Genomic DNA, 18,575 nt, shown 5'->3' on the forward strand with positions numbered 1-18,575 from the left:
AAAGAAGGGAATATGCCTGTCTTGTTATTGTGCGTGTATATCTTTATGTGTAATCACCTGGGACCCTTTGGATACTATCATATGTGGTTTTCTTCTTGATAATAATGGGTTTCAGGACACGCTACCTCCCCAAATATAGTGCCCTTGGCATATTGAATATTTTATGCTAAAGAAGTTTGAGAAGATGACAGAAGCAAGAAGATCACTCTGACCAACACCCTTCCCACTATGACTTTTCTTCCCTGAAATAGGTCATAAAACCCTCATGTGAGAGGTAACCTCCCTCTACTTAGGAAAAACGAACATCTTTATCTCTGAAGACAAAGGGACACCAAGGAAGATTCTAAGAAACAGGTCTTGCTAAGTTTCCCCCAGTTTACTATGCTTACTACATACTCCTTAACCTATCTTATTCTAACACTCTGTTCACTCTTCATCAACCCAGCATAAAAATACACAGGTTTAACTGTTACTTTGGGTTTCTTTGGTTCCTGTATCACATACACATTCTTTTGTTAATAATATCTTTGTCAGTTTAACTTTCAGGTCCAGCCAGCAACCCTAAGAGGGTTAAGAAAAACTTTTCTCTCTCCTGTAATATACACAATTATTTTCTTGGGTATGTTTTTGTAAAAATCTTTGTTCATAAAGTATTTTTATTTAGCAGTCAAGCTAGGATTAAGGGTGAGGGCTATGGTAACCCTGACAGTTCTTAAGAAGTCTTTATGATGTCCTGAATCTGACCTATTTATGGCACTTCATTTGATTCAGTTCCATTCAATCAATTTTATTCCACAGCATTTTCTCATGTGCATCCCCCGTAAACATTACATTAACTCATGGAAACCTGGCTAGAAATTCTCTTCCAGTGGAAAAGTTAATGCCATGAGTGAGTAGGCCGACTAATTAATAATTTTAGAGGTTATGGTGAAATGTTCCTTAGTAGAAATTTCCATTTTGGAAGAGCACAGTCCATTTTTATTCTTGTCCTGGGCAATATGCATGATCTTATAAAGTTTTTCATATCTCTAAAGGCTTAAACTAAAAGCTATTGTTGGCTGGCTTTTTTTTTTTTAAGAGTTTCTCCTAAAAGGAGAATAGTAAAAAGTATTGCCTTTTATAATCATTCACCAGCTAACAGTCCATACATTCATCAAATAAAAAAAATTCTTCATAAAGAAAATCCAAAATGTACTAATCAAGCAAACCTAGGCAAGTTTGCATATTTTTGCAGAAAATTAGATTAGTCAAAGTAAGACTTAGAGAATGTGCCAAATCTCTATCAACTGAGTTGTTTGTAGGTTCATCAGAAGAGGATTTAACCCACCAAAAGGAGAGGGCAAGGAAGTAAAAGTCTCCCAATGCTTAACTGTTAGCAGCTGCTATCTTTGTGTCCAGCCAATAAAGATTTATAAACAGTACATTCTTTGTTTTATGCTGAGGTCCCTCAGTATACAAAAAAGAGGATGAAATTCAGCATGGTTATTTTCAGCCTATGACAATTGGGACCAAACTAATAATTGATAGGGGACAAAAAAATGAGAAAGTGGCACTCTGAGGAAGACTTGGCATCAAGAATGAAAAGGAATGACCTCTTTTAACCATCCCCAGGATAACCAATAGTAATATTTACAAGCTTATAAATACTTTTGCTATAACATTTGATCTGTACAGATATTAGGTCAATAAAAGTGTATTTTTTTTTTGCCAAAGTTGTAAATGCACACATTTGCCAAAATGATCTAAAGCTCTCCCAAATAAAATCAGTATTTCTTCTCTTTCTAAGATTTGGAAGCCAACAACCTTCAGGCATGGTTAACTAACTGTGACAGACTGTACAGACATGAATACTAATCATATGCATGTCATAGGTATATAGAGTGTTCTACTGGGATCACATAGAATGAAGAACAAGGTTTTTCTAGCATGTTGAAAATTAAGCTTAATCATAGTTGGGCTAAATGAGAGTAAACATAAATAATTGCCTTTTAATTTTAATTACCATTTTAGTTTTTGCTATTGTCCTATAATCTATTGTATAATTTTGGCACTCATTCTTTTATTCATTCATTCAATGGTGTTTATTGAATACTTGCCATGTACCATGCACCATGCTGGGCAATGTGAACACAAGTAATAGGGCAGTCAGGATCCCCACCTTTGCAGAGTAAGCACACAACTGAGTAAAATTAATGACTTCTAACCAGAGACTCAAAGGGTGAGAAAGAGTCACCATGGATGAATTAAGAAAAAAACCTTTCAGGCAACCAGAAAAGACAGAGGCAGGCGTGATGGGACTTAGGTAAAGAGTGAGGTACTCTAAAATAGGGAGGAAGGACAGGGCCATGGGGAATTTTGTAAGATATGGGAAAAAGTTTGGGTTTTACTCTGATAAAATAGGAAGCTATTGAAAGGTTTTTAATCAAGAGAAGGACATGAGAAAAATTCCTATTTAGCACTAATCATCTGGCAACTGTGTGGAGAATAGATTTGAGAGGTGCTTCAATCGAAGAAATAAGGATACAAATTAGGTACATATTTCAGTAATTTAGGTCAGAACTTTTGAATAAAAATGTATTTTGTAGGTGGGACCATCAGTGTTTGCTCAGGATGACCCCCAGACTTCTGATGTTAGTAACTGGATTTCTGGATTGTTCCATTTCCTAAGGTAGGGACTATCAGGTGACGGTTCAGGTAGATGGGGGTGGGAGTGGGGATTAGGGAAAATATTGAGGATTCCATTTTGGATGAGTTCTCCAACTTCAGATAACGGCCTGCAATTGGCTGTTTGAATTTGAGGCTCAGAATCAAAGTCTGGACTAGAATATAAATTTGGGGATTTCCAGTATCTAGAAAGTATTTAAATCTATGTGAATAGAATTTATTTTCACTCAGAATGCAAATAACAAAGAAGAAAGAGGGACCAGAAAGGAATCTTAATCATGCCAGTATTTTTTGGTTGAGAGAATGGGAGGAATGAGTGAAACAGACCAAGCAGGAGAGGCTGAAGAAAACTAGCGCAGTAGGAATTGTGAAGAATTGGGTTTTAGGAAGGAAAGTACTCAATTAATATTAAACATGCTAGAAATTCTAGTGTAGCAGATACACTTTGTAACAACTAAGACAAATCAAAATTTTAAGGTTTTTCTTCCCACTTATCCATTATTTATAATCAATATTAATGTTAACAGCTTTCCTTGTTCATATAGATCAATAAATTACTTATGTCATCATCCTACTCACCCGCATTCATACATATTCACACAGATTCTGGACCTTGCAATAATCTGAATTCCAAAATTCAAGTTCTCTGCTCTGTTCAAGTGTTCTACCCAGTCAATCTGCTCCTTGTTTGAATCATGCCCCCATTCCAGAATTCTGAGCCCTACAGCAGTGGGTTGCTTGGGGAGGAAGATGGCATGACCATTTTCGCTGGCTGAAGCAGCCCAAGGAGATGTGGAGAAGGCCAAGATTTGTGGCACAAAATGTGGGCCATGGACACACAATTCCAATGGGCTTTATACTGCAGACATCTTAACACAGAGGGGTGAGATAGGAAAACAGGAGTGAAGGAAAGGAGCTGGCTGAATTCTCTCCAGCTATTTAAAGTAGGTTTCATTTTTGTGGGTTAGCTAAACCTAAATCTTAGTAAGAGAGCATAATACACTGTGAGTAAGAATCAATGAAACAGCATCTCCTTAGAGAAACAACAAACACAAGGGTTGCCAGAGAACAGCCAGAGAGACCATTTTAGGGAATATTTCAGCCTGGAAGTTGTATTCTCCCCACCATGGATTCGAGGAGCCTATAAAACTCCACCCAGCACAGAAGAAAAGATAAAGAAGGCATTCTCCCAGATTAGAGTAATGTAAAACCTTTGGCTCTGGCAGGAATATGTGAAGCACAAAATGAGTGGGGAGGCAGTTGGGCCCTTACAGAAACACAGCTGATGAAAACTCTGTATGTTTATGTCTAAATTTTGAACAATTGGTTACAGACTGAGAATCCACGTCTGTAACGTGTCCACTGTTTGGCAGGGAAGTGATTCTTCTTTCCAGGGATTAGCATGGGATACGGAAGACACTGACAGATGACCAAGAACAGGAGTGACCTTGGAAGAAGGTGAGCTAAAAAGGAATCAGCAGGGCGGCATGGCCTTGACCATACCCTACCGAGGGTTCTATCAGCTCCTCAGTGAGGAGGGACAGGCACTGAACTCCAAAAACGGTGGGAAAGAGTTATAAAACAGCAAGTCACTCACTGTTACAACAATAAGTTAGAAAAGCATAAGGGAACCTACGGAATGTCAGAGAAGGAAGGAAAAGCAGAAAGGGGACCCTAAAGATGCAAATGACAAACTTCAGAACCAGCTTCACCATTTTATTATTTTTTTTAAATTGTATGCCATGCTGTCGTTTTGTGACCTTTCTTCTAGTCCCCAAAAGATACAGAGGTATTTCTAAATTTGGGGTAATGCTCCCCACTTTATTTTCCTCCCTCATATAATCTATTCCTTAAATCTTCCAAGGTCAAGGAGACCTAAAGAAACTATGTGATTAAATATTTGACTCAAGGAAAAATTAAATTTGGCACTGCAGTTACAAGTCTAGGGGCACCTGGGTGGCTCAATTGGTTAAGCATCCAACTCTTGATTTTGGCTCAGGGGGGCATGAGATCAAGCCCTGAGGTAGGCTATGTGCTCAGTGGGGAGTCTGCTTAAGATTCTCTCTCTCCTTCTCCCTCTGCCCTCCCCACCATGCTCACTCTCTCTCTCTCTAAAATAAATAAATAAATAAATCTTTTTTAAAAAACGTTTAAAATTCAGGCAGCCATGCTAATTACATAACTTGTTGAAACTGACGAGCTGGCTGAAGCCTCTTCCCTCCAAGTTTTTGTAGCCGAAGTTAATGACTGGCAGTGGACAGAGAATCCATGACCCAGTTGGTTAGGGTATCTTGTTTGAGGGCTTTATGATTGGGCTTTCAATCCAGCTCATCAGCTGTTAGAATGCTGGAGGTATTAGGCTGCTTCCAGGATTCTTTTTCAGTCTTGTTCACTGAAACAGGAATCAAAAACACACATAGTTGTTGGAGTGGGGGGTGGGGTGGGAGGGATGGGGTGACTGGGTGATACACACTGGGGAGGGTATGTGCTCTGGTAAGCACTGTGAATTGTGCAAGACTGTTGAATCTCAGATCGGTACCTCTGAAACAAATAATGCAATATATGTTAAGAAAAAAAAAAAAGAAGAAGAAGAAGAGGGTAGCGGGAGGGGAAGAGTGAAGCGGGGGAAATCGGAGGGGTAGACGAACCATGAGAGACGATGGACTCTGAAAAACAAACAGAGTTCTAGAGGGGAGGGGGTTGGGAGGATGGGTTAGCCTGGTGGTGGGTATTGAGGGGGGCACATTCTGCATGGAGCACTGGGTGTTATGCACAAACAATGAATCATGGAACACTTCATCTAAAACTAAGGATGTAATGTATGGGGATTAACATAAGAATAAAAAAAAATGTTAAAAAAAAAAAAACCCACACATAGGGGCACCTGGGTGGCTCAGTCGGTTAAGCGGCTGCCTTCGGCTCAGGTCATGATCCCAGGGTCCCTGGGATCGAGCCCCGCATCGGGCTTCCTGCTCGGAGGGGAGCCTGCCTCTCCCTCTCCCTCTGCCTGCCTCTCTGCCTACCTGTTCTCTCTATCTCTCTGTCAAATAAAAAATTTTAAAAAAAATCTTAAAAAAAAAAAAACAAAGCACACATACAGGAGAATGAGCGACCCTCTGATCCAAGGCTAAAATGTAATAACCTGAGTGAATGTCCCAAAGTATGAATCCTCTCATTATGTTCCTAGCTCTATGGAAAGTAAGTGGCTGCAATCCTACATTGGAAACTAAATCATTGCAAGGCTGAAAACAATGTTTTGTTGGCATAAAATCATGTACTTAACAAAAGAAAGCTTTTTTATTTTTTTCTTGAGTAGAAAGTAGAGAGTGACATCAACTATTTGGACCATCTAGCTACATTGCTTCAAGTTGAGCTTTTTTCTCTGGAAATCTTTTCCAAATCCTTTTGAATTAATTTGTATTATATTAACAAATATTCTAATGACAAGCCAGTTTAGTGAAACAATTAAATTCACCATTAGGACAAATATAAGCAAACAGAAACATGCTGACCTTTTTGTTAGCTACATAATTTTGTTGACATTCCTCTTGATTTTAGAAGTCTGTTTAGTAATTGATTTCTTAAATGAAGTCTACACTAAACAAGGGGAAAAAGAATGGAAAAATGTCTTACGAAGTTAAGTAGTGTCGATGGTCTAGATTTCAAAAGTTTCCTTAGTAACTGTGTATCTATACAATCAATACATTGATCATTGATTAGTTTTACACATCTTGTGATATGTATATATGTGAGTTTGTATATGTGCATGTGTATAGCTCTGTATTTCTTTCTTTCTTTTTTTATGAATATTTATACTCTTTTTTATTATTTTTTTATTTTTTTTATTTTATTATGTTATGTTAATCACCATACATTACATCATTAGTTTTAGATGAAGTGTTCCATGATTCATTGTTTGTGTATAACACCCAGTGCTCCATGCAGAACGTGCCCTCTTTAATACCCACCACCAGGCCAACCCATCCCCCCACCCCTCCCTTCTAGAACCCTCAGTTTGTTTCTCAGAGTCCATAGTCTCTCATGGTTCGTCTCTTTCTTTCTCTTCTTCTCTCTCCTGAGTTGAATTCCTGTGTTCTTTCTATATTTGCCAGAAGTATAAAGAAGAGAAATGTCCTAAACATATATATATTTTTACATATGTGTTTTTTTACTAATGGCTCAAAAAGTGTGTAGATGGAGGATTTGGCTTTATCTTGAATGAATCATATCTTTAGAATAAACTGATTCATGGTGAAATGATTGTGGGGGATTATTCTCATTTTTTACATGTTGAATCTACTGTTCTAGGAGTTCTGGGCTGATTCCCAACTTAGTCGCTGACTCATTCATCTGTAGTTTCCCCCACAGGATGTGAGGAGGTGGTATGTCTGGAAGCCATGAACATCCCTAAAGCATCACCCCACCCAACCCCAGGGCATAGATTGAGCTTTCTGCAATACAGGGCAAGGATTGGCCCTGTATTTCTGCTATTCCCTCTGGAAGCTGGAACAATACACCATTGTAAGCATGGGTGTAATCGCTTCCTTTTCAGCACAGTGAGCTAGGCTGCTGCTAAATATTCTTTCCTCCTGCCTCTAGCCCTTCTATTCACTCTTTTCTACAATGAGTGTATTTATAAACTTTTATATGTAATGCATGTTGGAATTATGTACACATATAGATTAAGAAGCTTACAGTCCTTGGAACAGGTAGAAACCTGAACTGAAAACAGTCTATAAAAGATCTGTATTATGATCTTGTAGGGTGATTGTTATGGGCTGAATTGTGCAACCCTCTCCCCCTCCCCCACCACCAAATTCATATATTCAAGTCTTAACTCCAGTACCACAGAGTGTGACTGCAGTTGGAGACAGGGACTTTAAAGAAGTAATTAAGGTCATATGGGTGGGCACTAATCTAATTTTGTTGGTGTCCTTATAAGAAGAGGATATTTGAATATGGGAGTGCAGATATCTTTTCGGGTTAAGTGTTTTCATTTCCTTTGTATATATTCCTCAGAGTGGAATTGCTGGATAATATGATAGTTCTACTTTTTTGAGATTTTTTGAGAATTCTCCATACTGCTTTCCACAGCGGCTGTGCCAATTTACAATCCCACCAACAATGCACTGCACCCCTGTGTTTATAGCAGCATTATGTATAATAGCCAAGACATGGAAACAACCTAAGTGTCCATTGATGGATGAATGGATAAAGAAGTTGTGCCACACACACACACACACACACACACACACAGTGGAACATTATACAGCCATAAAAAAAATGAGGAAATCCTACCACTTGCAACAACATGGATGGGCCCTGAAGACATCAATGAGAAATGAAGTAAGTCAGAGAGAGAAAGACAAATACTGTATGATCTCACCTTATGTGGAATCCAAACCAAACTCATAGAGAAAGAGATCAGACTTGTGATTATCAGAAGTGAAGAGAAGGAGGAGGGGGAATTGGCAGAAGGTGATCAACATTTACCAGTTTCACAGGTTAGAAGAAACACTGGGGGTGTCATTTGCAACATGAGGACTAGATAACACTGCTCTGTGATAAATGGATAAGTGCATAAGGAAGAAAATCCCATGAGTTCTCATCACAAGGATATTTTTGTTTCTTTTTTCTTTTCTTTTATTGTGTACACACATACCTATATGAGAAGATAGATGTTAGCTGAACCTATTATAATCATTTCATGATATATTTAAATCAAACCATCATGCTGTACACCTTAAAATTATAAAGTGGTGTATGTCAATTATTTCTCAATAAACTAGACAAAATTATCTATTAGATTGTAAGTCTTTTGGAACAAGGAACCATGTGCTATTCATTTTTGAATCCCCACTCCCCTCCTATCACTGATGCCTAGCACTGAACATGATACACAGAAAAAAATCAATAAATATGTATTGCCCTGGAAAGAAAGAAGAGGAGGAAATTTAGACATTCAGGGAGACACTAGGGATGTGCTCACAGGGAAGACCATGAGGATACCACAAGAAAACAGCAATCCATGAGCCAATGAGACCAGCCTCAGGAGAAACCCAACCTGCCAACACCTTGATCTTGGTTTTCCAGCTTCCAGAACAGTGAGAAATTTAATTTCTGTTGTTCAAGTCACCTAGTCTATGGTATTTTGTTACAACAAAGTCACCTAGTCTATGGTATTTTGTTACAACAACCCTAGCAAATACATTGGTGTAGTAGGATCAGCTTTGAAGTATTAAAATCTGAGTAGAGCTTACAACACTAGCATGGCCTGGGGGAAATTGTTTAAACTCTCTGAACACCAGTGTCCTCATTTGTAAATTGAAGATAATTATAGCTATCTATCAAGGTTATCTTGAGGATCAGATGAATGTATGTAAAGTGTCTGACATGAAGTAGGTATGCAAGAAATATTTTGGGGAGGTTGGTACCTATTGGAGGAAAGGTGTGGGGTCTTCAGTCAATTAGAATTGTGTTTGAATCCAAGCTCTGCCACTTAACTAGGTGACCTTGAGCACGTTCCTTAAAATCTCTAATCCATAGAAACTGCATATAAAACACATGGAATATATTACAATATACATGTTAGTATACATATTAGTGAGTTAGTAAACATGTCAATACATGTTAGTTCTCTTTGGAGATTCTTGCAGTTCCAATTCTTCCGATTATCAGTTATATCAACAATGTGTTTGCTAGGGAGAGATGAGAAGTGAAGAGTCCATTTGGAAGGATGAGAATATTTATTTTGACCTTTTACCCTTACTCACCCTATGATGACTAAATGCCTATGAAATGGGCTTTCTGAAGGAAGAGCAATCAAACTAGGGAGTCAAAGAGAAAGCTTTATCATCAGGTTGATACAATGGCTATTAATATTCTCTCACTGAAGTTGCCACATGAAATCTTGTTACCAACTTCATAATTTCTACATGGAAAAATGAGTAAAAGTAGGGCTGAAATAAGTAAAAATAAAAAATTACAATTCCACCACCAAGAGATAATCACCATTAATTTGGTACAATTTTTCAGATATCTGTAACTCTGTATGTGCATATATTCTATTTATAACTACATAAGTACTTTTTATGCATAGTATTTGGTAACTGCTTTTTCCATCTAACACTATATTATAAACTGATTTTCATGTCATTGATTAATGTGCTCAACATTATTTTAAAATACATTGTTGAATGTACCAGAATTTTAAAACATATCCTTTTGTTAGTCATCTAGGTCCCACAAAATTTGTTTTTAAAATCAAGATGTCACTTGGGCATCTGTCTGATTGATGACTCAGAGGTGTGTAGTGTGAGTTGAAATAGCCTGAGGATCAAATGTGACCCTGTGGGAGTGGGGGAAGACATGATCTACTCTGGCTTTGGGTACTGGGGGAAAAAGCAAGGAAAGTGAAGCATTGTAAGAAAGGCATTTCCACCTTAAATTTTTGGGACCAATAATTTCTCAGGACCTAATGAAGCATCACTTACCTACAGAAGGATCTGTATCTCACTTGGAATTAATATATTTTCAGCATCAACCAAAGGCAACAATCTTGGACTGTGGTTCAATGGAAATGAAGCAGAATTCCAAGAGAACACTTTTCAGCCTTAGCAACTGGAAAGAGAGAAATGACTTGTGTATTGATGACCTTTCATAGATGATTATAAGAAAAATGATTATAATTCCAAGTTAAGTATTTTATTTGTTACTAAAATCAGAGATCTATTTTTTTAAAGATTTATTTATTTATTTATTTATTTATTTATTTATTTATTTATTTATTTGAGAGAGAGAGAGTTCAAGCGGGGGAGGGGCAGAGGGAGAGGAAGAGAGAGAATCTCAAGTAAAGAATAAGATCTTGGGGAACGAGACACTGGGCTCGATCCCAGGATCCCGAGATCATGACCTGAGCCAAAATCAAGAGCCAGCTGCTTAACCAACTGAGCTACCCAGGGGACCCATAGAGATCTTTTTAAAAGATGATCTGTAGTTGTAGATACAGTAATTATCTATTTATTAGGGATAAGATATCCATTTCATCTCCTCTCCCTCCATCCCTCTTTCTCTTGCTCTCATTTCTTATGCTCGTAAAACAGAAGTATCTTTCATGGAATCAAATACCCAGCTAGGAAAATGTATCATGCTTACCAGTTCAGCTCCGAAATATGTAAAAGGTGAAGTCTGTTTAGCTTCCCAGAACTTTTCCCTTTTCCTTACTCCCAGATCTGTGAGTCACCATTTTGTGTAAAAAGTATTTAGAGTGAAATTATTCCTTGGCAAGTCATGTTGTTAAACTAACTTCCCTATCACTCAAAGAGATGACCCTTATCTCTTTCTTTGCTGGAAGAATGTCTGGTGGAGGCACTTAATCTAGTCCAGAATAGTTCTTTATGCTTCTCAGGGATTGACTATACTGTGTATATAGATTGTGTAAATACTACTATTCATTTTAAAGAAAAGGGCTTTTGTTTATTTTCTTGGTTAGTTGATATTGGTAAATCCCATCTGTTCAGTTGTATAAAGAGAGACACTGACAAGCAGTTTTATTAAGAGAACTGATTTAATATAATGATTCATGAAGCAAAGTGCCTAGGTTAAAGTATAAAAAGTAATGAAGTGACTAGGTAGTATGCCATTTCACCAGGGAGTGCAGGTACAGAATACCCTAACATCTTTTGAATACATTGAGGACATTAAAACCATCAGTCTGTGAACTTAATAGATTTCCCAATGATATGAAATATGTTTTAAAAATATATACTTCTTATAAATATGCCCTGGGCCTACTTACCCTTTCTCACCCACATCCTCTGCTTCCTACCCCTTCAAAAAGCAGTCATATTTTAAAGGCTTTCCATGTTTGCATTGACAATCTATTTGATTTTAAGGTAAGAAAAGAGATTTTTAGTAGCCGCTGAGCTGGTGAAGTCACTCTCACACTTGCTCCAAGATTTAATGTTTTTATTGTCATCGTTAACTGGTATAAAATTGAGGGAATTTTATTCCCTTTTTAAGTACCGTTTTTTATTCCATTTCTCTCCAGCTCTTCTAAATGTTGGTGATAGTTTTTATTTTCATTTTGTCTGACTTATTCAGGAGATTTGTTTCATAGTTGCTTTGCATTATGGAGCATTTCAGCAACAAATCTCTAAAGAAACGATTTCATTTTCATGATGCTCCAGGTGATGGGAGGATAATAAAATCATCATAGGTGTCCATAACATCTGTTAACAATGCATCTAATTGACATGTTTGGGCAAACTCGACCTGGATGCCTCTAATGAGCTATGGTAACTAGATGACAAATAATGAGCAAATGAGAGAGGGTACATAGTTTTATGTCCACCAGCTTGCATGAGAACATAAGGAAGTGGCTGAAGGGTGGAGTGTTTATTTTGGTCAAGAGAATGTTTTAGTGATGTTTTCTTTTCCGTGTTGATTATATAATTCAGCCATCCCAGAAATCTAAATATATTCAAGTTTGCAAGTATTGTTGGCTTTGAAAAGACTGATTGTTTTTCCTCATCTATCTAATAAGCAGTACATGGGTCTTCTTTTCTTTAAAAAAAAAAAAATCAAGCTTTGTAACAAAAAGAGCCTACTTGGAATGATTTATGTGTACTCAATATTAGGAATAAAGGATTCATTTGTTTTAGGTAGCAAAATAATGTTGTATTTGGAGGAATTATTTTTCAAAAAGCATAATTTTCTAAACATGTTGCCAGAAAGTTCCATAGATTGATTACTGCGATAGCCCCAATTTTCGTTGTATTTCCCACTTCTGTTCAGTGGAAACAAAATTGATACATAGAAACCTATCGTAGTGCTTCAGAACTTAAAGGCAATTGCTGTAGTTCTTCAAGATGCTTTGAATTTAGGTATTTGCATGGGGAATACCTCTGCCTTTTCACTGAAACCGTGCACGTGAGTCCCATAGAATGTCCCTATATGAGTTGACCCGCGCCTCACGGCTGATGATCATTCCCTCCATGTCTGAGTCGATTTTCAGATAGCAGTGAGATGTGCAGAGCCCTCCACGTTCCATGGACCAATTTGCAGAACTGTCAGGTGTGCGGCTGAAGGAAAAAATCATGCATTTGAGATGACACACATGAAAGCATAGCCAAGCCTGAGGTCATACACTTTGGACGGACTAACAGACTGCTTTGTTCAAATATATTAGAAAGATATTACATGTCCATAAATTCAAGCACATTTGAAATCACATTGAAAGTCAAAAGTACAAGTCCCCATTTCTCCTTGATTAACCCCATCTTCCAAAGGTAATCGCTTTCAGAGTTGGGCATATATACTTTTCTAGCCATTTTGTTTGGCCTATGAAAAGAAGTGTATATATATTTGTTTATTTTTTCCAGAATGGGATAAAAATGCATACATTTCTGTAACTTACTTTTTACCATGTTTAACGATATATTATTGAAGTTTTGTGTCATTGCACAGAGACCTATTTCATTCTTTTTCGCGTCTTCATAGTCTTTCATTTCAACACATGTTCCAAAATACATAATTCATTCCATCTTGACAGATATTTAAATAATGAACTGGTTAGTTTCTGTTTGCCTTTCTCACAGATCACGCTCTGTTCTTACCTACAGTTCTCTATCCATGGGAGGCTGACCCTAAGCCACTGATGGGACTTAGCCAGTGGGACTTGGGTGTGTGGAAAGAAGTCATGGTCTTTTTTCCCACTCCCTTCCACTCCTTTCCCCTCTCCCTTCCTCCAGAACTGAATGTTCTGGAAGTGACTGAACTCTTCCAATAAAGACCGTTCCTGATGGAAGACTCTTTTGCCATGCATCTGCTCCAGTTCTGCCAACGTGTTACCTTCCTCTGCCCAGAGGTGATAATGGCTTTGTGCTGTTACTCATCTGCTGCCTCACCATCTCTTGCTGTTCCCCCAAACCAGTGGTGGGCTAGGAAATGTTTGGGCTTTGTCAATTTCTGTGGGTATAAGTACTTCCACAATGACTGATTTCAAGATTCCAACTTGAAATTCCTGAATGTAATATTGGGAAGAATTGTGCACAGTCAGCTCTTGGGAGCTGGTGTGAGACAGCTACGAACACCACTGCCCTACCCATCCTGGCACTTTGCAAGTTAGTCCCTTTATGAACTTGAATGGCCTGAGTTGATTCTGTTTACTGCCATAATTTTGCCATAGATAATTTCCTTTTTTGTTCTATTACAAATAGTTGGGTAGCAGCAAATTATCTATCTATCTATCTATCTATCTATCTATCTATCTATCACCTATCTATCTATATACAAACATGTATATTTGAGCACACATGTAAGTCATGCTGGACATTAAATTCTGAGAATTGGGCCAAAGGTATGTCAATTCAACATTTTCATGGGTTTTGCCTAATTGTTTACTGACCAAAATGTTCTATCAATTTATAGTTCCTCTGGTAGCTCTAAGAAAGCCTCTTTCAGGGTGCCTGGGTGGCTCCATGGTTAAGTCTCTGACTGCAGTTCAGGTCATGATCTCAGGGTCTTGGGATTGAGCCCTGCCTGGGGCTCCATGATCAGCAGGGAGTCTGCTTCTCCCTCTGCCGCCCCCCGCCCCCAGCTTGTGTGCTCTCTCTCTCTCAAATAAATAAATAAAATCTTTTAAAAAAAGAATGCTTCTTTCTACATAACCTCATCCACACTAGATGTTTTTAATTTTTTAAATCTTTGCCAATAGTACAAATGATACTATTTGCATTCATTTACATGTTATCGATTATTTGTGAGGCTGAAAATCATTTTATAATTTTGCATTTATCAAATTTGTTTTGTGAACTGGAAGGCACAATAAACAGGTGTCTGAATCCCCTTGGACATTTAGGGGATATTTGGTGACTGCTCCACAGGCAGAAGTAAAGGAGAGATGGCTATTAGTTTGTCTGGGAAATGGCTGTGTGAGCATTTCCCATTGCTATGGACAGAACGGTGTCCCCACCCCCAAATTCATATGTTGAAGCCCCAACCCCCAATGTGGTTGTATCTGGAGATAAGGTCTTTAGAGGGTAAATTTAAGTGAGGTCATAATTGTGGGTTCCTAATCTGATAAGGACTGTGGTCTTATAAGCAGAGGCTGAGATCTCTCTCTTTTTGCCATGTGAGGCTGTTATAGTTCTGGTCATAGTTCAATAAAGAGACTACTCTTCATGCTGTTGCTCATTTCATAAACTTGGGAGTCAGAGTCATCTTTGCTACTTTTTTCTCATTTACCTACTCTCCATTCCCAACAAGGCTCTTGAATTGAAACTCCTAAATATATTTCACACCCATCCATTCTTCTTTATCATCTCTTGGTCCTAGCTACCCTTATCTTCTGCCTACAAATATTATATTAACATAGTCACTGTATCCTTTTGGCTCTTCCTAGTTCATTCTCATACTCAGCAGCCAGATCTTAACATAATGATTTGGGCAGATCTCCTCCTTAAAACTCTTCATTGTTTCCACACGGTCTTGGAATAAAGATCTACATTCTGAACATGATCTGTGAAGTCCTGAGTAACCAGCACGTGCCTACATCACCAACATCAATTTTTCCCAGGCTCACCATCACCCATTACTCTTCACCCTTATGGCCTTTTTTCTTTTCTTTTCTTTTTTTTTTTTAAGATTTTATTTATTTATTTGACAGAGAGAGACACAGTGAGAGAGGGAACACAAGCAGGGGGAGTGGGAGAGGGAGAAGCAGGCTTCCCGCTGAGCAGGGAGCCCGATGCGGGGCTCGATCCCAGGACCCTGAGACCATGACCTGAGCCGAAGGCAGATGCTTAATGACTGAGCCACCCAGGCGCCCCCTTATGGCCTTTTTTCAATCCCTGGAAAACCCAAGCTCATTTCTGACCAGACCTTGGAATGTGCTCTGCCTGATACAATCTTTTCTTTCCTCTTTGGCTATCACCAAACTCCAGCTTAAATTCAATTTCTTTCCTGATTCCTCAAACTGAGAGTATATCTCCCATTATGCAATCTAATAGTACTTTATTTATGATGCTTATTGTAACCTAAATGGATATTTATGTAATTATTTGCTTAATGTTAGTTTTCTGATAGTAGATTATAAGCTCCATGTGGGTAGAGATGATATTTATTTTGTTTCCCACTATACTACCAGCACCCAGTTCAGTGCATGACACACAGAATGGACTTAATAAATACTTGCTGAATAAACTGCTGAGAAAATTCTTATAATGGAATCATACCAGAGAAGGTCCAAGGGAGTGTATCTCTAAGTCAAAGATATATAATGATGCTCAGCTTCTGTTCTTCCTTCCATCTCCTAGCAAAACTAGCTTTACTTTGAGCCTGTACATCTACCCTGAGAATTGGGACTCAGATATTTAAAGGGTACCCAACATAGACCTAGGATTGTTTCCAGCATTAACTTGATATAGGCAAGGGTTGCCCATCTTCATCTAAGGTCCAGTGCAGATCTTGGATCACTTTTACCAAGAATACCAATTAGAGGTGAGAGTGAGAGGAAGAAACATGTATATTTTAACATCATTTTCAGAAAGTCTCCTAACTATACCATTTTATCATATTAAAATGAACTTGCTTATCTAAGGTGTACCATCCATAACATGGTGATTTAACTTTGTATAGAGAAAAAAACTTGCTTCCACTTCACTTTTTGGTCCAGAAGCTTATAATAGAACCACTAGAGTCCTTGCCCAAATATGGTGACATAGCACTTTAGGTTGAGGAAATTGGCTTGAATTTATAGTTTGAAATCCAGACTGGATATAACAAGACCCCAGTGAGTCAACATGTGTGATTGTTCCAAAAGTTTGGACGAAAGCCAGTTGTTCATAGCTTGCCATTTCCAATGAGATTTCAAAACATGACTAATTTTAGACTCATCATTAAATAACAACAATAAAAAAAATCCAAACATCAGTAACACACTTCAGTGAAAGATGTAAAATATACAAATTGCTTAAAATAATCATAATTCCATCTATGTTCACCTAGATAATTTTTAATGGCAAAGTCCCCCTATCATAAAATCTTACAAGACAGGAATTAAAGACAAAGTGTTAACTGTTCAAAATAAGATATAGAGTCACAGAAACTTGTTAACACACTCAGAATTAGAATTTTTATGGCCACCATTTATTGTTGGACTTTTCTCGAATGCCAGGTCAATATTTATAGAACCTGGGCTGAGCTTAGTGGCAGCCGGTACCGTGTGGCATGTGGCTGTCTTGGATGGTGTTTCCAGGATTATCTGCACTCCGACTCTTCCCTCCTGGCCAAAAGTCTCTTTCATACCTGCACGGGGTTTGGAATTTTACCATCAGATATGGACATCTTTAAATTCCTTAGGGTTAGAGTACACTGCCTTCTATGAAAAGCCAGACATTGCGAGCAAGGGCAGCAACACGTCCGCTTGTCATCAGTCACTACCAAGTTATCTGGAAACAAGAGCAATAAAAGACCAGTGGGTCCATTATCAATAATTTATTCTTACTTCTTCAAATTAAACTTTCTATTATTTAAAAACTAAATAGCATCTGTTTGACTCCACCTAATATTGAACGCTGTGGGTGATGCAAAAGGCCTTGTAACGCGCCCTACAGTTTGCAAAGCATTTTGATGCACGCTGTCCCTTGAGCCAGAGCAGAAGTTTTCTGAATGAGAGGAGGGAGGCATGCCCGGAATCAGCTGGAAAACAGAACGAGGACCCTGTGTGGCAGGTGGGTGGGGATAAGAAAGTTACGAAGAGAAAGGGAAGGGGAACATACAGGAGCCTCAAAATGGTCTTTGTCCACATTCCAGCTTTTTTCCAAGAATGCTTCTGATGCTGGGTTTGCAGATGCTTATCATTTTGAGAGAAATAGAATTAAAGTGATTTCGAAGAGCCAGAGCAATAATCCACATTTAGGTCTGTCCCACTATAACCACGAAAAAGTGAAAAAGTTTAGTAACCAGTTAAAAGGTCTATACTCTGTATAAAATAAGATAAAATAAAGCCCCTTTCCTGTTTTTCATGCTTGTATTGACAAAAGCTGTGGCTTGTTCTCACATCCAGTGTATTCACCCTTAATCAGAAAGCCTTAGTACCTAACTAGTTTTCAGGAGTTTGCATTGTTTAACAGAATATATGGAGATTTCATCAAGGCACATATTAGAGACTGGCCAGTTAATCACCTTTTAGTAGGCTTCGTCTCTGGTTAGCAGCAACTGGTGGTGTTTTCACTTTGAATTATTCTTGTAGAAAATAAAAAGTAATATATCTATATTCTGATCGAGCAATAATTTCCTAAATTGAAACTGACCACCTAATCCTCTCAAGTTTCTGCTTATAAACTCTTATGTGCTATATGTAAAGAAGCCTCATGCAGTGATGTCATGGTATGCATCTGCTCGAATAACGCCTGGTTGGATGGGTTACTGGGTTTTGATATGCCACACCATGTCTGGACAGCTCATTACAGTAGTAGATTTAAAGAAATTCGCATCATGAAGCAGGCCAACACCAGGCCTTTTTAGGAAGCTCTAGAAACATCTGTTTGTGGTAAAATAATTGAATGATTAATGTGATGAACAAAAGTTTATGCTATATAACTGAAACATATCAAGATCGAAATGGTTAAGATTTCCATTGTTATGTAACCTCAAGCTTGTGAAATTTTTAAACGTAACTATTGGTGAATGCGATCATTTGTTTTACCCATTTTAATAGCACATATTATTTGCAGCCATGTATTATACCTCTTCTATTTAAAAAGTTGTTTTTTTTTAAGTGCCGAGAGTTGAGTTCATCCTGACGGCGTACTGTTGCCATTTTACTAGCGAACTTCTTCTCTTATTTCATTGATATTATTTTTTTTAAAGATTTTATTTATTTATTTGACAGAGAGAGACACAGCGAG

At 38.0% G+C, this 18,575-nt stretch overlaps 1 long non-coding RNA gene across 1 annotated transcript in view; it reads right to left on the bottom strand.

Annotated features, from left to right (window-relative positions):
* The window catches only part of LOC135363918 (uncharacterized), a 26,089-nt gene extending 15,134 nt beyond the window's left edge, over nt 1-10,955 (bottom strand). The window contains exons 1-2 of the long non-coding RNA XR_010410285.1: nt 10,819-10,955; nt 10,158-10,284 (exon numbers count right to left, since the gene is read on the bottom strand). This is a non-coding gene — a long non-coding RNA (uncharacterized LOC135363918). The remainder of the gene's footprint in view (nt 1-10,157; nt 10,285-10,818) is intronic.
* Between the last annotated feature and the right edge of the window lie 7,620 nt (nt 10,956-18,575).

Source organism: Mirounga angustirostris, unplaced genomic scaffold, assembly GCF_029215605.1.
Source record: "Mirounga angustirostris isolate CCGP_5_RB_7025 unplaced genomic scaffold, mMirAng1.0.hap1 SCAF_3, whole genome shotgun sequence".
NCBI lineage: Eukaryota > Metazoa > Chordata > Mammalia > Carnivora > Phocidae > Mirounga > Mirounga angustirostris.